This window comes from Nipponia nippon, unplaced genomic scaffold (genome assembly GCF_047370975.1).
Source record: "Nipponia nippon isolate SJK-2023a ecotype South Korea unplaced genomic scaffold, ASM4737097v1 scaffold_9, whole genome shotgun sequence".
NCBI lineage: Eukaryota > Metazoa > Chordata > Aves > Pelecaniformes > Threskiornithidae > Nipponia > Nipponia nippon.
Window position 1 is genome coordinate 12555136 of NW_028262413.1, and position 26373 is coordinate 12581508.

The 26373-nt window shown below is 39.9% G+C and overlaps 1 long non-coding RNA gene across 1 annotated transcript; it reads right to left on the minus strand.

Moving 5' to 3' along the window:
* Positions 1 to 608: 608 nt before the first annotated feature.
* On the minus strand, positions 609 to 19745 carry LOC148050100 (uncharacterized). Its single transcript, XR_015701577.1, has 4 exons — positions 19702 to 19745; positions 7087 to 7263; positions 3193 to 3393; positions 609 to 728 (listed from the first exon to the last, which is right to left on the minus strand). It is a non-coding gene; the product is annotated as an uncharacterized LOC148050100 (long non-coding RNA).
* Between the last annotated feature and the right edge of the window lie 6628 nt (positions 19746 to 26373).

Sequence of the window (26373 nt, forward strand, 5' to 3'; positions counted from 1 at the left end):
AAGCTACACTATTAAAAAAGAGGCATAATTAAAAGGGAAGGGGCTCCTTTCAAGTTGTTTCAGGCTTTAGTTATTTACCTTAATCAATTACAAAGAAAGGTGGGATTGTCTCCTCCATTTGTACGCCTAGAATAGCTCTTTTGGAATTGCTCCAATACTCTGTGTAATTTTAGACTTAGGACAGCTGCTCACTCTAGTCAAGCTAATCAAATTTCACAAAAAAAAAAAAAATCACTCTGCATGCAGAACTAGATGGAGGCAAGGAAGTATCAAAATGCTTGATTTATCTCACTACCTTGCAGCAAAACTACCCCTGCTCTCAGAAATACTAAGGTGTATGGTATCATGGAAAGTCTTTGAGTGTAACAAAGTGCCAAGGGAAAAAATGGAAATGAAAGGGAAGAGATGCACTTTCCCTGATGGGATTTAATAGTGCTGTTGACTCTCTCTACAGGATCCTGTCTCCCAGCCATCCTGAAGCAAATGACATACAAAATGGTCTGTGGTGCTACACTACAGCTGTATGTGTCAGTCTGGCAATCAGCCATGGAGTCCTAAGGTTGGGGTTATTTAAGCTCTGAATCAGGTTTATTTGGGAAATGGCTTACTTCTAGTATTGTGTCCGTGGCATTTGTGGAAAAGTTGTCTTTATGATCCTGCCTCCCACCAGCTGGTCTTCTGTTGGTCTTCAGACATGCATGTATGTATGTCTGCTATGGAGCAGCCACCTGCAATACATTCACAGATCAATTTACCGTCAAGTGGTTTGGAGTGATTCTGTGCTCAGTTTGAGATGGAGTTGCCCTAAGCAGCTGAATTTCAAAGACTATTTCCTAGAATTGTACTTACAGTAAATTAAGCCATTTCCAAGGTTTTTCATTTAGACACTGGCAAGTGTTTCTGTACTTAATGTTGCTTTGATTGGGATCTACTCTATAGGACTTCTGTGCAGCTCTTAGTCCTCCCTGCAAGCAGATGCAGGAGCAGAGGTTTCTATAGCAAATCCTAGGTCTGTAAAAAACTAATGGCAGACATCACAACTGAGCCAGGGTGATTTCCAAGTCACCCCTTCAATTCAGGATCAGCTCTGGTGCAACCAGACTCATCTCACCTGTGCTTCAGTGGGAGCCCTTCCTCTGATAGTGCTGAACCTGTCTGTATCTCTCTCAAGATTGGTTTTGTTTGGTTTTTTTTTTTAAAGTCAAAGATAACAACACTTCCCTACCAATGTGCTTTCCATGTATTATTAGATTTCATCGCTGATATATCCTCCCATTTTACCAAAAAGTTGACCAACCCTCACACCTTAAGGGGCAGAAAAGATAGATGCAGGCAAAACCCTTGAAGTCCAGCAAAAGAGAATCTCATTCCACTAATGCTCAGTAATACCTCTGTCTTTTGTTTTGTGGACCATGTGGCAAGAGACATGGTCCTGCTGCTTCTTTGTCCTCTAGAACCTGGTCTTATTAAAATTCCCTCCACTCTTGATCACCACGCAAAACAGGTAGTGTCCTAAAATGATATCAACTGAGCAAACCCATCCTGAAAGAACAGAGAACATTCCCCATTGTATGAATGTAGAACATTGTATGGAAAGTGTCTCATCTGTATGGATGAAACTCCATCCGAATGGAGGAAAGGCTTTGTTTGTATGTGTGCATTACGTATGTATGTACAATACTTGTAATAACTGGTACTTTTTAATTTTCTTAGTTGTTTTTTGTTTAGCAATGTCAATTTTTGCCTTCCTTCTTTGGGAGGTGGATATCTTGATCATATTTATAGCATTTATAAAAATCATTCATACCTTCTCATATTTTATATCTAGTAAATTTCTGGAAAGAAACCTCTTTTTTTCCCTGAACCTAACAGGATAGAACTGCATTAGATTATATGAAATTTAAATGCATTAGCTGTTAGCCAAAATGAATTTTCATACAAATTAATATTGTTATTGTATTTTAATAAAGCAATAGCATTTATGAAATTATGTAGACATCAATCACTTGGAGGTGCCTTGGAACAATTATTGACTTCATGCATCATCTGCTTCTTCGCTTCAAAATTTGTTGCACTCTTCATAAATACAATATATCAGCGAGCCGTAAAACACATTTTAAATGCCTTCTAGCCCATCACAGATACTGTTGTTAGAAAAAGCCCCCTGAGCCGATGACATCCTAATATGTGACTATGTAATTAAAATTTTGACATATGCAAAGAGTTGTAAAATAGATAAAAGAGTATGTATTGTAAATAGAAGTTTAAAGGCTCTGAGCAGATGGTTCGTTTGTGAAAGAGGTACGGGGAGCGCCAAGAAATGACAAACAGATGGCTTAGGTGTGAAGGACAGGCAGGGAAATTTGGAAGAGTTGAGAATGTAATGGACAACCCTCTGGATTTTTGCACATGCTAAGTGAATCACAAGCCTTGAATAGAAGGTTAAACATTTTACATTTTTCTATTTGCATTTATATAAATGTGTCAGTGGAAAATGTCCAGCAATAAAGCCTGATAATAACAATCAAGACAAATCATGCTTCATAGGCTTTAGGGATACAAAGTCTGTTCAAACTGCAGATATCACTTGAGTAATAACACAGGCACTTCTATCCCAAGTCCTTTGTGTGGGCTGAGTTGTCTTAATTCAAACAGAAATATTCAGAATTATAGCAAAACCATGTTGCCAATATTTATGGGTGCCTGAAAAATAGTTTTAGTAATGTCCTAAATGAACTAATGTTTGCCAGCTGCTGGTACTTGCTTCTCTACTAACTGTTATGTTAGCAGTATGCTGAGTGAATTTAGTTCAAATTTAGGTGATTATATACCAAAATCATGACTGAAAAGGAATCTCATTTGGGCAGAAAGATCAGGTCAAATATTGCTTATTTTTTGAAGCAATGGCAAGTCTTAAACCATGACCAGATTAAAATTATGATGCTGCTAAATCTATCCTTGAGTCTAATTTTCTGTTATGACTCTCATATTTGTCAGGCAAGCTTGAAAAACACATCACCAGCTACAAAATAGAAGAATTTCTGCACATAAATAGGCAAAAAAAAAAATACTTTTAGTAATCAAAATCAAATTTCCTAAGAACTGTGAAAGTGCAGGGATTTTGAGAGTGCTCTTTGATCAGATTCTGTGTGAAAACTTGATTGATGTAGTAAAGGGGGGATATTTACGAACCCTTTTGCAGAAGTCAGTTTTTTCAGCAGGTATTCATTCTGAAAATGTTAACTGAAACCAGGAAATCCTTAGGCAGAGCCAAATAAACGTCCTTATTTTATAGCAACGGCTAGTGTCCAACTTAGAAAACAAACTTATAGGCATCAAAAAATAATCCTCTGTGTAGCTTTGGGAAAACTTGACTGAACAGATTTTTCAAACCTATGGAGAAAGATTTCAGGAATTACTCCAGAGAAAAAATAAAAGCAAGATAGAGACCTCAAATCCTTGTGGAAATTGTGCACTGCCCACCTTGCCTGGACTGAAAATCTCATCGCAGCAAGTTAACCTAGCAGATATGCTTTAATATTTACTGATGGCCAAGTATTCAGAAGTGCTTAAAGCTACTGTAAGGCACTACATGTTTTTCAAAGTCTAGCTTTTACAGGGCTGAGAAGAAAATATAAATCTATCCAGTACAGACTACTAAAAGGCCACCATCCTTCTGCAGGTAGTTACAGAGATGTAAAAGTCTTCCAAAATAACCTCATTTTGTAAATTATGTAATCAATATTTATTCTTTTCTCTACTACAAAAGGCTATTTAAATTTAAAATGACATTTATGTTTATGAAAAGTGAATTTCTGCAAAGCAATTGTTACGTGGGAACATTTTTTTAGGTTTACCTAAAGTTTACCCTGCAACTTTTTAACTTGCAAAAAACCCAACACAACCATTACTTTTACATTGCATAGTTTCTTGCGTAGTAGCAATACAAATGGAATTAGTAGCTGTGCACAGTATAGATACTAGTGGGGTAGTGGGGGGAACACTGGAATGCTAATAAAAAAATGGTCTTTGCTAGCTACTGCTGCATTATATAAAGGCTTGGCATTGTTTATTACAACTATTTGAAAAACTATAAGAATACAGTTCCTCCAAGAATCAAACCAGAGTTTTACTACAGTGTCCTGTAGTAAATATTATTGAAAACAACAACTACCTATGTTTGTCTTTGAGGAGTTCCCATAAACTGGTTAAAACTAATTCTAGATTTTCTGGCTTACAAAGCCCCAGGAGTTATTCTAAGTCTGACCTGCAGAGCAATCTGCCTTGTGGGGTATATGTACCTTTTAGATATTATCTATATTTTGAATTTCATCTGCATTTATTTTGCTTACTGGATGATCTCTTTAATCCCTGCCATATTTTTCCTCAGCAATCTTGCTCTCTTGTATATGTCTCTCTGCCTAGTTAATTTGGTTCCTGCATTTCTCAGGCATGCCAAACAGTAGCTAGCATCCTCCCAGCGGTCACTCCTCCTTACGGTGACAATCCCTTCTCCTGCCAGCTTCTCCCTGATTTTCCTACTCAAAACACCTCTATTGCTCTGCTCTCCATTCCTATGATATTACAGTTAGCTATCATGCAGCATAACTCTCATCATCGATCCATACGTTTTTCCTAGGACGTTGGTAAATTTATCTTCTTTTTGCCTGGAGAGCAGCTGCGTATTTGAGCTATGTTATTCTCAGAAGGATGAACTTATTTGACCTCTTTTTTTTTTTTTTTTTTTTTGGCTAAGAGAGAGACTGTTACTTGTGATGGTTTTTTATCTCACTCCTGTATTCTAGGCTATCCTGGTTCTTCTCCTTGATTTCTTTTATCTGCTAGGTATCACACCATACCAGCTGTCCAAAGGAGATGAATTTTCGTAGGACTGTTTGTGCTATGACAGCTAAGGTTGTGTCAGAAAAGTATTATAAATGACATCCTTCAAAAGTTTCCAGTAGCCATAAACTGCTCTAAAAATCTGTGTAGGTTTTTGCTAAGGATATTATTTTTATGTTTATAAATCTAAATGTGATTTATATAAATAATTATGAATAATGTGCAAATAAAATATATTGATATATTCTAAATGCTGAATAGAAACAATAGAAGCATATAATAAATATGTATATAACTACAGATCACTATTATTTTGGTGGTGGAATTGCTCTTATGTAAAAATGTTATTTGAATAACAAACAGCATACCTAATTTGGGATATATATTTTCAATAAATTTAAAGCATAAAAAATATCTTTAGATATAATTCATCCTCAGAATTAAAACAAAAGCTCACCTCTGCCTACTGTCTATATATGTTTCTGAACTTCCAAAATTACCTTAAACCAATCCATATTGCAATTACTACTTTCTGAGTGAAGCACAGAGAAGGTAGAGGCACTCCTTAAGACAAATATAAGATTGCTAATGCTACATCATAAGACTGAGAATTAAAGAAAAGGATTAAAGCAAACCCAGTCAGAGGACAATACAGTAATTAAAAAGTAATTGGAACAAAATTACAGATCCTCTCTCTCCCTTCCAGTCTGCACATTTGCGAGTATATAAATTCTTCAACCATTTGTTTAGCTTGTTTTCTAGGACTATAAGGACTAAATATTGAGGTTTCTAATATAGAAAGGAATTAAGAATTGTGGAGCTCCCTTTTCTCCCCATGTGGGATGTTCGTAGGATGCACTGCAGGAGGGCAGCCCCTGCACATCTGAGCACAGGGGGAATTGCTGAGTCAGAGGTGGCTCTGCCGCACCAGCACACCGGGGCAAGTCCCTTCCAGGTACAGCACACGTGGGTTGTGAGAGGAAGGCAGATGCCAGGAGGAGACAAAAAAGGAACTTTCTTATGGATGTCTGACAGTCATAATCTTTTCTCTCTGCTTCTATCAGGGCTGTGGCAAAATCATAGTAAATTATGTTTTGTTCTGTTCTCCTCTATGAGGATGAAAATCTTAAGCTCATTCCAGTGAGGAAGACTGTGCCCTCATTTACACTGAAGTCAATGATTTCTTCAGATGACTTCAGATTTATAGTGCCCTGAGTGAGAGAAGAATTTGACCCATAATTTTTTTAAAAATAGTTATGGTTTTTTGCACAGTCTTCCTTCTGAAGACTCACTTTCTCAGCCATCAATATTCACACTTTAAAGGCTTATTTCCATCAAGTTCCATCAATGACCTTTAGAAACTGGTCCCTTCAAATAAGAAAAAAGACCTCAATTACCACAACATCTGCCTCCATCTAGCACTTTATTTGCCTTAGAGAAGGGATGGAATGATGATTAAGTTAATGGATAGGTCATTTTCATTTTTCACATTTACCATGTAAGTGGCTCTATGAATCACCATTTATCTGGAGCACAATCATGGAAGGCAGTGGCAAAACATCCATTGACTTACACAGGCTCTTTTCCTGCACACTTCAGAGAGGGGACGTGGAGTACTGGCATTAATCAACCTTTACAACCCATATGATAATATATTTGTCTTTTCTTAGGGCTGGAAAATAAACACTACTGTCCTCAGGCCCCTGTTTCTCTAAATTCTTCATTGGCTACCTCAGCTTTTTCTATCGGCACTCTGTTAGGCAGCATCACAGCCTTACGTTGCCACTTGCAAGCAGTAAGCTGACAATTTTGCTCCCTTAGCTGGGATAAAACAGAGTGAAATGACAGCAGAAGAGAATAATTTCTCTACCAACTTATTCGTTTTTACTAGTCCGATGCAAATATATAACCGAAGCGATATGGCCAGTGATGGAGTGAGACATTAGAGCGTCCCCATCTGGGTACTAGTCATGCTGCAAAACATTGCACAATCCTGCTTGAAGGGACAGAAAATTGTCTTGTGTGTGTGGACTGCTGATGCTGACCACAGCAGTGGTCCTCTCCTTAATGGAGAGGATGTGTAAAATATAGGATGTGTATAATGTAAGAGAGAATATGTATAAGACATAGAAAGAGATGCAAACTAAACAGTTTAGGATCGGGGGAGGAACTCAGCTTCAGTAGAGAGAGAAAGCCATGAAGTTGGACGGTGAGCCCCAGCTAGTCACTGCTGCAGCAGCTTACCTCTTCCTGGGTCTTCTGAAAAGACAGCCTGCAAACTGACCGCCTCGTTCATTGGTCCAATTACATCTGTATCTTTGCAGAGTTGCAAGGATCTTCCTCAAAGGATTCAATTCTCTGACCTTACTCAGCTTTGCTGGTCTGTTCTTGGACTTCCCCAACATAATGCTGTGAAATTCCCTGTGTATACACACATGTTTATATGTGAACACATGTATATGTAAGTGTGTATACAGATATATATATATAAAGGTTGAGATTGAAAACACAGATTGAATCAAAACAAGTACATTTTAAAAGGGAGCAGAAAGTTTTAGAAAATGAAGGTTAAAGATGTTAGGATGTCAGTGAAAAAAGAAAATAGGCCCCTACTAGAATGTTAAAAAGCAAGTAAAACATCAGTATGTACATTACCATTGTGATTTGTTTTCTGATATATTATGTATTAAAAAAGAGGGAGGAAGCAGAACAACTTGTTGTAGTGCTGGAGATGACACTGAAACTTTAAAAGAGTGAGAGTGCACTGCAACAAATTGAACCAAGTGGGAAGCAAATACGCACAAAGCACAGCTCTCTTCAGAGCAGAAATGCATTATGGTGAGAGGCTGTTTGACCATTCCATTTGTTGACAAAGTTATAAAGATCAAGATCATTAGACTGAGCAAGTAGTCAGGATTTACAAGAAAAGGAACAGTAACATGAAAAAATAGAGATGGAATTTTTTATTTGAACTGACAAATTACATTTATTATTCAAACGCTGTAACCATCAACTGGCTTAACACCAGAAGGAGCCTTGAAAGATGAGATATAAAAAGAACGTAAACACAAGACTAGAAAGAAAAACATGATCAGTATAAGGGCAATAAAAAATAGCCCAGAAAGTTGTGTTCTGAAAAACTTATGTGACCTATGGAGAAGACGCAAATGGGGCTGAATGTCGTGACTTTAGTGTAAGCAGCGGCTGGACTGCAAGGCATGTAACAGCAGCATTTTACTGACAGAAAATGCCAAAGGGAGGAAGCTGCATAGAGTATGTGTGTCTGGTTAGCAGCACAAAATCATCTGTGTCACAAAGCAAAGAGAGACACATAAAATGAAGTGCCTCTACGATGAACATGCTGCCTGCGCCATGGGACAAACAGCAGTAACATCTTCAACAAAGAAATACAGAAGCTGCATAATTTAGCTGCATATCAATGCATACTCAGAAAAATGTCCTTTCATCCTTACTTAGAATTTTGAGTGTACAGACATACGCACACATAGGTATATATATGCATTTTTTTCTAATGGCAGAAGTTTGCCCTGTGTCCTCTGATAGTGTGGAATATCAAAATAATTTGGTATCATGTTGGAATATATCAGCTCTAAAAAGCAATGCATCTGGGGATGTGATAAAGTAAACAATCCTAAGCAAAATTTTACTTCTACAGAGAATCTTCTGTTCAAACTGCTTTTCCTTATCCTTCAAGGATATGTCATGTATTCATCTGAAGATAACATATATCAATTCTAAGCCACATTTATGAACTTCATTCAAAAGCCAGGACTCCTCTGAGTTATTAAACTATTAAAGGCCTCTGTCACTTTTCATATCAAGGTTAATAGTCAAATTATTAAAACAGTTAAAGTTAGAACTGCAGCAGTAAAAATGCAACATTGTCACCCATTTTATGAGATTCAAGAACAATCCTAGATGGTTTTTGATGTGAAAACTAAGTTGAACTGTTTGTAATTAAAAGGTAGCTGCTAGAAAAGGAACTTAAAACATTGTTTATAATGCTATCAAAAGGAAGTTGTTTGATTCTTCTTTCCAGTAAGGAAATTTATCTTGCATTTCATTTCAATATTCTAACAATCCTCCATCACTTTAATTTACCTGAATTTGTTCAGATTAGGAGTCTGAATGTGCTTCCAACTTCAGAAGTGCCTAATCAAGAACAATGATGCATTTGCACGGTACGATTAATAGCTGCTTTGGTCCTGACAAACTCTGAAGCCAGCCAGTACCAAGTCTCTGAGCAAAACATACCATAAACACAATTACTTTTTGACTCACAGGCTTGCCAGCATGCAGGGAGAGTGCTAGCAGAATAATCCTTGTAAAGGGGAGAGTGCTAGCAGAGTAATCCTTGTAAAGGACCATGCCTTGAGGCGATATTAACTCCTGCATTGGACCCACCCTGCTGTGAAATCCTCAGTGTGGTGGGCCATTTCATGTGCCAGGGAAGAAGCCCCCAGGACGGAGCACCCCAACATCCTGGGAAGGTGAGAAGAGAGAAATTTGACTTCCCTTTGTCTTCTGTGGAGCTGCAGCTTCAGTGGGTTTTTTTTCAGATACTCACTGCCTCAAGTACATCTAAGAGCTATGACTTACCAAATCTTGTTTCTTGTAGCAGTCTAGAAAAGCATCCCTCATTTTGGGCTAATCTCCACCTGGCATTTTCTGTCTCCCTCCATGTTTTGTGGAGAGTGACCAGTCAGATATTTGCAACTCAGTCAAGTAATGCTACTTCAGTAATGATCACTACTGCTTCATCTTGTTAAATTCTGGATTTGGGCATCCTTAATTAGTTTCCTTATTGAAACTAACAGAATTATTCATGTGCTTATATGAGTGTTTGAGCATTTTGCTATTTAAAAACTTATTTTTAAAAAGCTAACCAACAGCTGGAGTTAATGTTACATGAAAAATTTTAATCTAACTCACATTTTCAGTAACTCTTAATCTTCTGAATTTCTGAAGTTGCATTTGAATCATTCAGACATGGCTTCTTTAAGTGGAAGCTGTTTTGAGGGTTCTTCTACAATTATATGTAAATATATATATATATATATGTATTTGCAAGTAATTTTTAATAGGCAGTGGAAAGTTGAAATTTGCTGTAGAAACATTTGCCATAGAAACATTTTCCTGGAAGAGAAATGTGTTGAAATTCCTTCAAGAAATTTTGCTGACAGCTTCACTGAATTCTATTGCTGTTTCTATTTTGGGACAGTTTGTGAAGGATTTATCTGGTTTGCGAAAAGCTAAAAGATGGTGGTGTACATTGTATGATGATACAATGAATTTAGCCTTCATGTTACCTTTCAGATTTGTGCACTGTAGCAATCTTTCAGTTTTATGATTGGATGCTGTATATCAAACATAACCATACAACACTGCAGATTTCTCACACCTTTAGTTAGCTCTGTGTTGCTCTTAAACATTGCTACGACATCCACATGCTGCATTCTACTGTGATACAAAAATCCACAAACATACAGGAAATGATAGGACCTCCAGCAAGTAAGCAAAAAAACAATGGTGTTTGAGATAGTGGTCTTCTCATTTAGGTCACAGGAGTAAATCATATGAAAACTATTTATCTAAAACATACGCAGCTGAACAAAAAGCAGAGCAAAATTATTCCAATAGTTGTGTACCCAGCGCTTTGGTGCACACCAAAAAAAAATGATAATTAATGTAACTGGTACCTCTAATTTGCCATAGCAAAAAATCCCTATTCGTTAATAAACTGCATCACTTGCAGTGTAGTTCTGTATAAGAAAAATAAGCTCCCTTAAATTAAGGTTCAGAAAACAGGAAAGAAACAGGAAAGGTAAAGCCCATTGCTCAAAAAATCTAACTTCTAACTTCAATTTGAAGTAGATAATGTGCATGTAGACATGGCAGTATTTGTGCGATAATTTGCTAGAAACAACCTACTCGAATTAACTTCTCGTTCTATTAGCTTGCTATTGTTGAAGATAGCAATATAACATTGTAAAAGTCACTCCCTCGATGTAGACTGTTTCTTTATAGTAAAATGCCACGATTTATTATTTTTATTTCCCATCGCCTGTTCTTTTCCTCTGGAGGAATAGCTGATTAGTCTCACTTCAGGCACTTTCAACTGGAAAGAGAGAAACAGCTAAAACAAGTTGGGAAAAAACACTACAGGATCTATTTTGCTCTGTCCGTAATTTGAAAGAGCTCTTCAGACACTGTGGTGTTAAATTCCACCGGGTTCTGCTGGAAGAAAGAGAACGCTGCAGGCGAGACGCTGAGGAATTAACTTGTTTTTTTTTTCAGCTGCGTCTCTCTCCTTTTTGGAAAATATTTTTAGATTAAATCCTTGTTGTAGCCTAAAATAAGTCTCATACTTGAGATATATAATAGCAAATCTTATTTACTCTGTGTGGCAGTGAGAAGTCTGTTTCTCAGGCATCATGAGTAAATGGGATTCCACTGTATGGTAAGATGAGGATTGAAGATGATGCTACTGGAGCAAGGGGACATGGCATCTTCTTACCGTCTGACACACTGGTTACTATCCATGCTGGCAAGCACAGCTCAGGAAGAGGGGATCTCAGGGCAAACCGTTTCTGAAGACCTGCTGATCACACTATACACATTTCAGGGCCGTACACTGAATGCTCCACCCTGCTGTGGTTGGAGCATATAGGTGTGCTGCTGGAGCACATCTTCCAGAAGAAACACAATGTGGGTACTTTAAGATGGCAACTGAAGCACAGTAAGGGGAGACAACCAGGAGGTGTGTTTCAAAAGGGCACTCCTACCTGGGCTGAATGAAACCACTAATGCAGATGCACTCATTTTGGTTAAGAGGGCAGAATAACAACATGGTAAATGATACAGTTTTTCAGAGGTGATGAGGATACTGTGGCACTGGCAGCAGAAAGAGGTCTGCTGAACAGTTCTTTTTACTTTCAAGGGAAATGTTGAAAAACAATAGTTTCATATGACCAAAAAAAAAGTGAAACCTGCATGGAAAACATTGCAGTAGCTTTGCAAGTTCTCCAGGTGAGACTAGTGGGGAATCAGCTGACTCTTCATGCGATGGGCCTGGGCTAGGTGGCTTGGGCTGCAGGCCAGTTTGGAAGGAGCTCAGGGGGGAGGTACAACGTCCCCAACCTGTGTCTGCAGGAGCCTTGAACCAACTGCCACAAAGAAGAGTTAGAGACCCATATGTCACAACTTCTAGAGGCAACCCAGCACCTAACCGCTCCTCCATAATACACACTGACACAGTGTTGTTACAACTTTGCTCTTGTGTGAGGCTGTGGAAGAGAAAGTGATCTAAGTTATTTCAATTTGTTCAACAAAGCCCACTCAGGGAAACAAATGATCGCTGAACAGAACAAAACCAACTCTTCTTCCCAAAACTTCAAAATAAAGCAACGGTAGGGATAAAATCTCCATGTTATCTATTATAATTCACAATAATTACATTTATTATTGGCTTATTTTAATCATCTTTAGACACACTAGAATAATATTTTCCTTTCAAATTCAACAGAATATAGAGTTTTAGGTTACTTATATTTATGAAAGGAATTATATGATGTGATGTGCCAGCGGGAGACAGGATGTGCCAACCCAGGAGATCTTTTCCCACTCCTATTTCTCTTTCAGTGTTCCTGTGTTCCTACTTAGGAGGCTGGTATAATAAAAGTAGTACTCATAATATGCAATATATTTTTCCAGATTACTTTAATAGTGCCAAGAAGATAACCAATGAATAATCATAACAAAATATATGTAAAGGGGATCACAAATCTCACTGATGCAGAACAGGAAGAATTTATTTTCAAAGTGTTGCTAATGACTTTCTCCCTGCCCCTTTGAAAATTGCTTTGAGCTTAGTACTATCCCTTGGAAATCCAATTCATAAATTCACAAGCAGCATGAAATTCCAGCAGGAAATAAAACACTTTTATTCAAATGTATTACAGCATGTTAATGCTGTTTCTTAGAACATAAACTGCAGTAAACACTGCCCTGAAATACAAACAAGGAGTAACCTTACTGTATGGTTTTGAAAAGTTTCTGGGTTCAAAGCCAAAGCTCAGCACACAGACAGCTCACAGATTACGAAAAATGGATCCAGATGATATTCTGTGGCTAATGCAATCAAAGAGAAAGCGGCACTCCTGTGAGCAGCGTATCCCTTCCCTGCATCAAGGAATTGATACAGGGAGATGCTGCTTTGGGGAGCTGCAGGGACAGGCACAATGCTTCCCAACACACTGCCAAAAAAAGCAATATGCAGAGAGCAGGTGCTGCAGACTGCTGCTTTGGCAACAGTGCTGTGTCATTCAGCAGCTGCTGATAAGTGATAATTTTTCATGGGAGCTATCTCAGAAGCGTTTCTCCAAGTGGCTGATTCTCGTGACTGCCTCTGCTCTCATTTTACTCTGAGTGCTCCTCTTAAGCACACTCAACTGATCTACTCTGCCTGGAGGGCGATAGAAAGTCGCTGAAATTCTGTATATTGCCACTAAACACATACTGGTTTGTAACAGGACTCTGGAAATAACTGGTGGTCTCCTTGTATCATACTCTCCGTAGCTCTGCTGAATACTTTTTTTCTCCGTGCAGATGGAAAAGGCTTCTCATGCTGCCCAGCATTGCCAGTGCATATGTGGCTGCCTCATGTCAAGAGCTGCTCACTCCCTTTTCCTTTTCTCTTTTTTAAGGCAAACCAATCAATATTCTTAGAGAATCATAACAGGAAGTGATAGAGGTATCCGAGACACAGAAAAAACAGGGCACTCAGAACTTCCTTAGAAACTGATGGGTGTGATGGCCTCAGAGGGTGCCCAGGGCCTGGGAGCTCCTGTCCTGCATCACAAGGGGCGTGTGACCACTCAGGGACTCTGCCGAGCACTTCTGTGAAACCGCTGGTGACAGTGCAATGGAGTGAAATGCTGCCTCTTTAGGAAAAAAAAAAAAAAAACAAAAAAAAAAAACACCAAAAAAAACACCTTAATTGCAGATCAGAGTAATTACCTTTGAAAAAAGAAAAGATTAATTAACTGCATCTCCTGTAGGTCCTGGGGAATGGGAGGTTGTCAAGCCCAGTCTAGTTCTTGAGACAAGAAGTGAAAGATCAGCCACCTGGAACAGCACCACCAGGGAAGGCTCTGGAGGAGCAGACATGGCTTTTGTGGGAAACCTCACGTCTCTCATCTTTTGCAATTCTCTCAAAATATTAAACGTTAAATGAAAGTGACCTCTACTGAACGTCAAGCCTTATGCAAACTTTTTCAATAAGCAAGCAGTTCACCCCTACGTAGCTCACTTTTAATCACAATTCAATATCTTTTAATAATTGTGTTAAGCGCCTATAAAAGAAGAAAGGGCAACTTCATCGACTAGGATGACTGAATTACTGGAAAGACGGAAAGACTAAAAGAAAGGAGGAAATATCAAGAACTGGCTGATTTGGGATCAATGCTCAAACCCCTATATTTATCTATAAATGTCTTAATATCTCTATAGCTGTATGATGTATCTCCAATATCAGTGTGTTGATTTAAAAGAAAGGTTGTTAAAGCTGCCTATGTTTCTAAACAAACATTTTCATAGGTAAAAAAGGTTTTGCTGAGTTATAACCTTTCCACTTACAATTTAAGTATCTATGTTTTATAGAGTAAACAGACATTTTCCACTTGTGTCAGGGAGTCCATCTGTCTCCTGGGCTCAGGTCTCGAGTGCTCATTTGGTGCAAGGCGTCTGCAGGGACTCAGACCATCCTTCCTTTCAGTCCCTGCTCTGCTACCTGAAGCCAACAGGCTACGGCCCATCCCTGTACTTCTCTTCCCTCTGGGATAACCTGCAGCCAAACAGCCTCTTTAAAATACTATTTATTTTAACAAAAGCATTGTAGAGAAAAATCTATTTCAAAAACCAACATGGAGCTAAATCTCCCTTCAGATACCACTCCTGGGATCTGGGAAAGCTCAGTTCCTTCAGGCTCTTCCACAAGCCTCCACCAGCTGGGGCTGCAAAGCTCCCCCAGCCCCAGCCCTGGACTTCTTAACCCTTTCCTTTTGAGCTCTGAGACCCCCAACTAGGTAAAACATGATTGCCACTCAAGAGACAAAAGAAGCAAAATCTTCAACATAAACTGCATGAGCCCTTGCCAGCTGAGAAAGAACCTAAACATTCCTATTCCAGTTTGATGGTAATAGACCAATTTTTGTATTTTCCAGTTTACCCTTTCTTAAAACTCTACGAATTCAGTGATCATGATGAATAACAAACACTCTGCTGCATTTGACTAATGACCTCTCTTAATAACTATATTGTACTTTGGTATTCTTGCATTGTAGCCTCTGAAGAGTTTAGTACATTATTAAATATCAATTCCAGTTCTGTCATTTCAGGCTTAATGCAGCTGAAGCTCTCTTCATATTCAAAAAACCGGTCCTAAGACAATCACATGAATATCTTGTTGCTTAAAATTAGACATCTAAGTTCACCTTAAACATCCAAATAAAGTCAGATGAGTTCACAAAAATGCTAAGAATCTGCAACATTCACAGACATCAGGGAGACTGGATGATTCCCAGCATCTTTAGAAATAAAGAACTCCGTTTTATACCAAAATGTACAGGCTTCCTTGCTAAATGCCAGGTACCCACACTTGAATATCTTATTCAGAGAACTCTGTATTTCATATCCAGAAATGTTTTCATTTCCTGGAATAGCTGTGTTTATTACTTTAATAAAGTAAATTAGGAAATATGGTTATTGGTTTCCTAACTAGGCTGAATTAAGTTTCATTAAAAAATAAAATCTAGGATTCCAGTTTATACTTGACATGAAGGCACTTAAAATGTTAAAATAACCATATTCCTTTTTCTCTTAATATGTAGATAAAGAAAATCCTTCCAGCATTAAACCTAGAGCTATTCTTAACATTTCAAATGGACTAAAATATCATAAATAAAACTTTTAATTAAAATATCTAGTATATAATATTTCTATACTTATTATGTGTATGATTTTTTTCTCTTTGCTGTAGATCACAGAATAGAAACTGTAAAATGTCTTTATTAAACTAGCAGGGTGATGCTCCAAAGCTATTACCTTGCCTCTCTTGTAGGAAGGCAAGTTACTCAGCCCAGCTGCTGTGGGCTGCAGAAGGTGCTGCTGTTGGTGGCTATGATCCCTCCTCTGGAAGCAGATGAGTAACATGGACGTGGGCTGCAGCATCATAGCAAAGCAAAACCCACCAAGAAATTACATGTCATTCCCAGATAAAATTAGCTTGTCTCACACACAACCGATTTAATGGCCATGTTAAAGGCATGTCTCAGTTATGAAGGGAAACACCAGGTAGTAGCATTTCTGGGGCTTATTACTTTCAGATCTAACACTGAGACAGTTAGGTCATGACTTTTTCAAAGCAGATATCAAGTTAGTTATACATCCAGAAATAATGCTCCTGTGGCTCCTGCTGAGGCATTATGGTACCTTACCGTATGGCTGGTCTCTAATGGGCATCAGCTGACACCTTTATGAAAGCTCTGCTGCAGCATGATTTACTGTGCAGCGAGTGAACGCGGGTACCTGGGAGCCATGCAAATAGGTATAACATTAACATGGGATGCTTCAAAGCAGTTTGCCTGCTGTGAAAGAGGGCCAAAATACAACTGTGAGAAAAATGTGCAAACTTGTTTTGTTCTCCTGTGTACTTGACTTCACTATAGTGCTGCAGCCTGTGGCTTCCCCATGCCCACATCCCTGGAGGGACTGTCTGGGAAACCCACCCAAGAGTCCACTGATATCCATCTTGCTAGGACTCGAGCCTGTGCCATGGATGGGCCCACATGTGTTGGTTCCTGCAGACAAGAGGCCATACAAAAGTTGCAGGATCGAGTGAGGTACCAAGTCCTGAGCAGGAATAAACCAGCTTGGCACAAGTCCAACAGTGCATCGCGTTTCACTGGGATAATCTTGCCTTACCTGTACATCTTCAGTACAGCAAAACTAATGTAGTAACACTTTTTTTTGTTGGAAATCTCACAATAAGAGATATTTACACCATTAACTAGAGCCCCCTTATGACAGGACTTTGTTCAAACTAAATTTGGAACAGCAAATGATGATCTGGATGAGGGGATTGAGTGCACCCTCAGTAAGTTTGCAGATGACACCAAGTTGGGTGGAAGTGTTGATCTGCTGGAGGGTCGGAAGGCCTTACAGAGGGACCTGGACAGGCTGGATCGTTGGGCCAGGGCCAACTGTATGAGATTCAACAAGGCTCAGTGCTGGGTCCTGCATTTGGGTCACAACAATCCCATGCAATGCTACAGGCTTGGGGAGGAGTGGCTGGAGAGCTGCCTGGCTGAAAAGGACTTGGGGGTGTTGGTTGACAGCTGCCTGAACATGAGCCAGCAGTGTGCTCAGGTGGCCAAGCGGGCCAATGGCATCCTGGCTTGTATCAGGAATAGTGTGGCCAGCAGGACCAGGGAGGTGATAGTGCCCCTGTACTTGGCCCTGGTGAGGCCACACCTGGAATACTGGGTTCAGTTTTGGGCCCCTCACTACAAGAAGGACATGGAGGTGCTGGAGCGTGTCCAGAGAAGGGCAACGAAGTTTGTGAAGGGTCTAGAGAACAAGTCTTATGAGGAGCGGCTGAGGGAGCTGCGGTTGTTTAGCCTGGAGAAGAGGAGGCGGAGGGGAGACCTTATTGCTCTCTACAATTACCTGAAAGGAGGTTGTAGCAAGGTGGGGGTCCGTCTCTTCTCCCAAGTAACAAGTGATAGGATGAGACAAAACAGCCTCAAGCTGCGCCGGGGAAGTTTAGTTTGGATCTTAGGAAAAACTTCTTCACTGAAAGGGTAGTCAGGCCCTGGAACAGGCTGCCCAGGGAAGTGGTTGAGTCTCCATCCCTGGAGGTGTTTAAAAGAAGGGTAGATGTGGTGTTTGAGGACATGGTTTAGTGGTGGACTTGGCAGTGATGCATTAACGGTTGGACTCGATGATCTTAAGGGTCTTTTCCAACCTCAACGATTCTATGATTCTGTGATTCTATGAAAAGCAATAGTTACTGCTATGTGAAGCATCTGTCAGCTCTTTGCTTGTCATATCCCTGGCAGACCAATTCCAGCTGCATTTATTAATGACGAAACACTGAAGTATGAGCTAATACTTTTATCTACACTTTTGTCCCAGTAAATTGGTGTTTAATTGTCTGAATGAAAAAGATTGTGGGTGGACACTGTAGCAAAGATAAACCCATCGATTGTCATCAGAGAAACAGTTAAAAGCCCTGTTTATTTCCACACAGGAGCCTGTTCAGTATATTTATAAAAGCCACAGAGCTGCTTTGGACTGTGGGTGGGTTGTTGTGTACTAATTTCCACTTGCAAGGTTTTCAAATGATAGATTATCTCCAACAAAAATGATCGTGGAGCTAAGCTGAAAAGGTTCAGTTACCTCTCAATATAATGGCAGATTCAATACCTGTTCATCTTATGCCATGAAAATTACTGTATGTGTGTTAGAAGGAAGTTCTGCAAACTTTTTTTCCAGATTCATAATTAAATCACTGCACTTTCCACTTACTTAATTTGAATGTTGCAGGGCTATAGTATGGGAAAAGAGAGAAAGGATTAAATGCAGTTTCTGGGACAGTAGTTAATAAAAGGAGAAATATTGAAAAAGATTTATGAGGCGTTTAATAAGTAACTAAATGACCAAAACCAAACAAAGTACTTACCGCTGGGAAGTCAAACTGCGCCAAAGCCCTATTTGCAAATGTTGAAGGCTTAATGACACAACTGTTTAATTCTTTGTCTTCTCTCAGACTTTTCTCTTTTAAACTCTATTGAAATGTACAGACAATGTAGCTTAAGATAAAGCCACCTTCATGCAAGCCAGGCAAGTCAACCCACTGAAATCAGTAAGAGGATTTCTGGCATAATACAGTTTCAGACATTAGGATGTAAAAACCGTATCTTCTATTTTATAACAAATCTTATGATCTTCCTGGACCCCAACAACACCCAAAGCACATTCTTTCCTCTGATAGTTTATCAATAGTTAAAAAAATAATTAATATATCCAAAGCTATTAATCCATCAGAAAACTGTAGGTTCAGAAATCACAATGTCTTAAAGAGCAGGAGTACGTGCAGTTTTTCCTGAGTCTTTGAGCCTCTCAGAGGAAAGTACCACTTGCGTAGGCAGCAGCTCAAGCCATGTTTACAGGTCATGTATGGCATAAACGGCAATGCAGTAGAGTAAACCCCAAAGAAATAAGACGACATTCAAGAACAAAATGCTTTTTTGAGGTTTGCTCCACATGGGACCATGATACGTTCATTGTGCGCTTGGATGAGGGGTTGAGTATTTCCTCCTCCTGCAAGGAGAGGAGGACAAACCTGTGCACTGTTTCTTGCCTCGTATTACAGGCAGGCATTTTTGCCTTTTGGCTGTTGTTGCCACTGCTGCAGTGCCTTTTAAGGCTTCATTCTTGAAAGGATAATAATTGAAATGATGAATAATGCTGAGAGGAGCAGCAGTGAATGACTGTCAAATTACAATCTTAGGTTTTGTTTTCATATCCACTCTTCACGGAAGTAACGAGAACAGAGCAGGACATTCAATGCCACCAGGGAAAAATAGAACAGTAAACTATGAATTAAAACTAAAACAAACCAAAACTGCACTATTGCCTAGAGTCTCAAACCATTATTTATCTTCACGAGGAAAATAATTCAATAGAGTGTGCAATATTGTCCATTGTTGCTCTCTTTTAGGAACAACTCAAGATCTGTTAGGAATAATTCAAACGATAATCTTCCCATATACTCACTGGCCCACTGCTCCAATGCAGACATTCCCATACAGAAGTTACAACCTCACCTCATTTCTTCCAAAATCCTGCTGAAATCAATGGGAATTTGGCATAAGAAAATATTATGACATATCACATCATAATCATCATGTTATAGCATGTCAGACTAACATGACAATAAATGCCTGAGTGGAAGGGAAGAGCAGTTTAAACTGATACCAATGTATAACAGCACCACAAAGCAGTTTTACTAACTCCCTCAATGGTAACTGATTAACAGTAACATGTTAAAAAACACATAAATAGATACATTAGCTAATTACAAAAGAATGACTTTCTTGTCTAGTTGCATGAAGAGCACAGGAATGATTTCCCAGCTTGTTAAGTTAGTAAATGAAAGAATAAAAAGATCAAGCTGCATGTGGCAGAAGCCAGTTAGTAGAGACAGACCTGTGCTGCAGAGGTAGAGATTTCCCTGCCAGTATAAAGGTACGGCCAAAGCCCAGACAAAGGCAGGCAAAAACTGGAGGTTTTTGACATGCAGTATATTAGCAGACATGTACATGAACAGAAGAATAGATTTTTTTCTAATATTCATCCCCAGCATGCCTCTCAGCCTGAATTTCAGGCATTAAGTCCTCACTGAGCTTGATGCTTTATACCTTAATTCACACCAAGGACAGAGACAGTCAGACAAACAGCCGGGTAAGCGGAGATGCCCGTGTGCCCACCCAGTGCCAGGCTGTTGGTCTTTACAAGGGTGATGGCAAAGCCCAGTTCGTGTGGAGGGGAGCAATGAAGAGGCTGCACAGCTGGGGGAGCTCTTCCCACAGCGGAGATGAGTGCCACAGCCTGCAGCCGGGGGCTGCGCTCTGGAAGTGCCAGAGATGAGCAATGCCTACTGGTGTTATTGGGCCATGAAGCCAACATCCCAGTAATGAATTGAGAGATAACCGAGTGAGGAGAGGTCATGAAAATGAGAACAAGTAGCTTATGTTTGCTCCGAAACAAAGAGGAGCTAATGGTGGAGCACTGCCGGGGGATAAAGTGCTCAGATTAGAGAACCGAATATTCATTACTGAAATATTTTGAATGCATGAGAGGAACAAGATGGGATTTGTCAAGGCCAGAGAAGAGGATGGTGTGTCCTTTCTCTACTCTGTCCCAGGCAGAAGTCTCTCTGAAAATGTGAAATACTTCCTTGGGTTTTCTTCCCACTGAAATAGAACCTGCTGCATTGATCAGGGGTTACTGGGAGCGTGTTTACACAGAAACCCTGTGGCAGGGCACATACAGAACTAGGGTAAACGGGCAGTTATAATAAATATTTTGATTACAGCTAATTTGTTAGCTACAGCATACAAACAGAAGACTAATTAAATGGGCCAAGATGCAGCTCACATAAGCAAAGTCGAGATACCAGGTGTTAGAAAGCAAACTGAGAAAGAATTGCCAGGTTTTATATTTTCCACAACTTAGAGAAGCAAAACTGCTGATGATCTGATATGTTTCACAAAACTTGCTGTGAACAGCATGGCACAGAGGTTCAGGCAAACATGCTGTAATGAGAAGATGTAGAATGTAAAAATAATTAGTCAAGGTTTATGGAGCCTACCAGCTAAACACAGGACACTGAAATTACCAAAGACACTGTACAGGAGTATAATAATATGAAAGTGTCATATGGCAGATTCAGAGAGTGGATCTGCAGGCCTTCACAGCACAACTTCATTGCCAGTTAGTCTTGTGATTAGTCATTGTAAGTACAGAAAAACATGGATAAAATAGCTTACTTGCACTGTATCATCCACTTCCTTATTTGTCTTATAAACTACTTTCTCCATTTCTGCTTTTACCATATTTTGAAAGAAAGACTTCTTGAAAGCCATCTATGGGACTCAGATACTGATTTCCCTTCAAACAAGTGGGCTTTGAATACCAAAATCACAGAAGTAGCTTTGAAAGTGTCCGCCTTCATCTTTCCCTTCTCTTGTCATTAAAAATATTCTTTCCACATCACCAGTAATTTTCATCAGCCAAGATCAGAGAATTCTGCACGCTGAGGAGGAAACACGGACAGTGACCTAAACAGCAATCACCATAAGCACCTGGCAAGGCAGTTGTATTACCATACAGGTAATGCAGTGAGTCACAGAGTGCAAAATACGCACCTGCAGAAAGCTTTAGAGCAAACAGCCATCCCAGGGGAAGGTGAAGACTAATTAAAACTACTGCTACAAAAAGATGTTACCATTCTAACATGTGTTAGTATGAGCTAGTGCATGAGAGAGCAATAAAAGAAATGTCACAGGAAGTGAGCGATCGTGGAAGAGCCTGAGCTAAGGGATGCAAAGACAGGTATCAGGGGAAGCAGGGCAGAAACTCTGTTTATAGCAAATAGAGTTCTCTAAAAAATTAAAGGATGGGGGAAAGAATGTGCTGAGTCTCTCTGCCATGGGGACAAGGCATGATCAGTGCTCTCAGAGACAGATGCTCATATCTGAATGGATGACATTGCCAAATGAGACCATTTGATTTGCATATAATCATTGTCCGGGACATGGACTTACCTGTGTATATCCACAGTCCAAGATAACTACTTCTCCGAGATGGCTGGAACTGTGCTGGAATAGGAAAGAAGAGACTTAAGATTTCCAGCTCCTTACCCAAGGCTCAATCTGCAGTCCACAAATCACCCCCCAGTGCTGCTGGTCAGCTATACAACTCACACCATGCCCACCTTTATTACGGAGGTGCCTTAGAAGGCCCTACCGGCCCACTTATGAGCATGCAAGGCAGGGCTTGTCTCCTTGCTTCTGCCCCTTCTGGCTCTGAGATCACCAAGGCAGTGGGCAGATGCCTGACCGGAAGACGTAAATTCTCTAGCAAATATACCTTGATACCTGAAGGACTGAATTCGTTCCTAGTTCACATCCATTATGATACAGAGCATAGCTGGATCTTTCATGAGAGACAGTTTTAGGTGGCAAAGTCATCTAGGTTACAACCAGTGTGCTGCAAACTGAAGCCTAATGAGCACCTAACCCTTCTCATAAAGGAACAAAGAACTGGGAGTCCATCTTTCCCTCCTGTCTTCAGCCTCCTGGAAAAAAAAAAAAAAAAATCCCAAGTGCCTGAAACTGGGCAACATTCAGTGCCTGAGCCTCTGAAAGAAGTATGATAAATCCTTTCCCATCTGGTTGGTCTTCAGCTAATTAACTGACATGGTTGAAAATGAGCACCAGTTAATTGGAGCACTCTGTTCTCCCTTTCCCTGGCAGGAATGAAATGGATTCCAGATGATCAGTGATTCAACATTTTCCAAGTAATCCCAATGCAAAGCCATCAGTCCTGGGCCAGCCTCCCAGCAACTTGCACACATCCTCACCTTGGGCTATGAATCCAAAAAGCATCATTGGAAGGGGAAACTCGCTAACTATCCTGAAATGGCAGGCAGATGTGTGTAGTCTCCAATTCATATGAGAATTTCATGGAGAAATTTCCATATACTGGAAAACATGCCACCTGCAAATAGTGACAGGCTAGCTGAGCTACAGGCATGCCTTCTCTCTGAAGCCAAGGAAATTCTCCAAGCTAGCCCATGCAACCTAAAGGTGCAAAGGCCATCTGCAGTGCTCTTTGCAAGAGAATTGCAATGTTAAATTGATGGCTCTGTGAATGTCCTGCAGGTGATGGGTGCCAGATCTTTGAATCTGGGGTCCTAAGAAGTAGAAAAAGCATCTGCGTGCAGCCACTGAGGAAAAGATGTTAAAGCATAAAAAACCCTTGCATTACCTTAAGGACCTGCAGAGAGCACCTGTGTCGAGAAGTGCCCTGGCCCACTTGTCAGGCAAAGCAGCACAAGACATCTGCGGGCTTTTGGGACCAGTGGCTGTGCAGAGTCCCCATGGTGCAGCCTGCCTGCCAGCCCAGCCCCACTCTCCTCCAGACCATCATGGCTATTCCCACAGCTACACGGTTATAGAAAGACTCTTGCTCTGAACAAGTGATTTGTGAACCCCAGCTGTCATGTCTCATTCCCCCAGAAAACTCCTTCCCTTGGACCTGCTGCCATCCAAGGATTTTATTTCTCCATCTCTCCTGCTCCAGCTCCTGCTATCATTCCTCCCCTGGGCTCTCAGTCCCTTTTCCAGCGACTTTCACAGCAACATTATCCACTCCCAAACACAAGGAATAGCTTTCAATGACAGAAAGAAATTCCTTAAATACTCTCCATCTCTCCCAATGTATAGAATTAGTGGAACAGGTTAAACTGTGGCCACTACCAGTGATGAGCCAGTGATGTTTCTGTCCTGTTGTGGTCATTTGCCCACGGCTAGTTTCAACACCCTCATCTCACAAAAAACAAACAAGCAAACACAAACCACCTCCCCAAACACATAGGTGAGAAAAACTGTTTGTAAAAATACTTGCAGTAACACGAGCACCAAAATGCTATGAAGATCAGGCCAGATGTTGTGATTCAGCTGTATTGTGAATAATATTCCCCAGGATTTTCCTGAAACCCAGGGATGAATATTGTAACGTCCATGTGAACATAAAAAACGCAGAAATGTCCTTTAAAATATGACCATATACAGTGATGAATGCTAAACCCAGTTGTTTTCATGTATGCAACTCTGCACATGATGGGTTTTATTTTGTTCTCAATTGCAACACTGTAAAGCAGGGTTAAGCCCACTGAGGTCATTAGATGGGCTGCAATGAAACTGAGGCATATGAAAACAGATTCACATCTAATGGAGTTTTTTTTTTATTTCTCTGCAATATGAAATTTTTAAAATTCTCGTGGCATGTCTTGTTTTCTGCTCTTTAGTGGATATTAAAAAAATGCATATTTTCAGTCCCAAACTATGATAATTTCAAGGGTTTTTTTTTCTATTTTTGTCATAAATAATTAAATTCTAGCAAAATTAGATTGAAAGCTGAAATAACTAAAAGGAGTTCTACACGTCTGAGTTTTATTCCTGTGTTTATCAAGTTTGGAAATAAGAAAGCATAAATAAAATATCTCTATGGGATGTTAATTCACTTCTCTTTCTTTAATACATGAAAGACAGTCATCTTCTAGCTAGAAACATAATTTAATATTTATTACTACACCATTCGGCTCTGCAGATGTAAGGAGGGTATCACCCCACTCCTTGATCTGTGATCTTTTAAGGTCCTGACCTCAGAACGTACCACCACTAAATGGTGGTAGAGCAGTATTTATTTTACCCCAGCAAAGAAAGTTCATTTTAAACTACATAAGTTTGGACTTTTAGAAGCACCAACATAAAGTTCATCTTTCTTTATTGTAATACAAGCAAACAGCTTTAGGAAACCAGTTTAAGGAATTTCTTCCACTGGGGAAATGGGTTCCTTATCAAATTGGAAGAAATCCTGTGATCCTGCAAGGCCAGACTCATGCTGAAATTGCCTCTGCAACAGGCTGCACAGTGGTTTCTGCTTCCCAAAGGGCTGCATTAATCAGGCTATAAAGAGCTTTCCAGTAGCTTCCAGGAGAAAGCAAATTTCACATTGTGATAAAAAAAGTAAACTATACTTTTCAGGAAAATGTAAATGTACTCCATTCTTAATAAGTACTGACATTTTCTGTGGATTTTATGCATGCTGAGTGATTTGGGTGGGTGGGTGATGTCCTGTATTCTTCATGGATATTTACTTGTCCTGGCTTAATAGGTTCAGCTGTGCTGTATGTATGTGTATAAATACACACATACATATATGAGTCATATCACATTAACATAACTTTAATACAGTGTGATGTACCTATATGATAAGACTGATAATAGGTAGTGATTTTTAAGTACCGGTCACCTCTCTCCTTGCTTCTTACACTTTAAAAAGTGACAGTTTAGAAGAGGTAAAAGCTAATTTGCTGGCAGTAGTCACCCTGGAGTTATTGTGCACTCTGAATCTCTACTGCGTTTTGAGTTATGGTAACAAACTTAATGCCATTAAGGGCCTGCTCCATCTCCCAGATGGATATGACACGAACCCCAAGCATGTCAAAGGAAAAAATGCTGTTGATTTCAACAGCTTTTCAAAAGAATGGTTTAGAAAACAGTGGGAGCTCTTGTGCATGGAACACTTTTGAAGATCCAGCCCCTTTGAACGAGAGGCAGAACTGTCTTACATACCTGTGCCTTTACGCTCCCCTTCAGGTGGTAACACATCTTCCTTCCAGCACGAGAAACAGGTGCTAATAGGAAGATATTTAAAAGTCACCCCAAAGCTTGACTGCGTCTCTAGCAAAGATCTGTTGTTCAATAGCCACTTTGGTTTGTGGTTCAATATCTACTTTGCCTGCCTTACTATTTATAAAACTAAACAAAATGCACCAAGAATTACAAGATTCCAGGTGAGGGCCAGTACTATAAAACGTCTTCACCTCCTTGTTCCTACTAATACCGTGCAGAAACACGTACTACACTTTCACTCACATACACATACTTAACTCACTATGGTCTGAGGATTTGTTGCATTTAGCCCTTAAATTTCTTTTCATCTGAAGAACTGAGCTTAGTGCACATCCACCCTGGAGCTCTTGCAGACCCCTATGGGGAAGCATGACTAGCAGATCCAGCCCACCACCAAGCCAGTGGTCCTCCTTGGACACCTCAGGACTGCTCTGTACTGCCTCAGCACCAGACACGGAGGCAC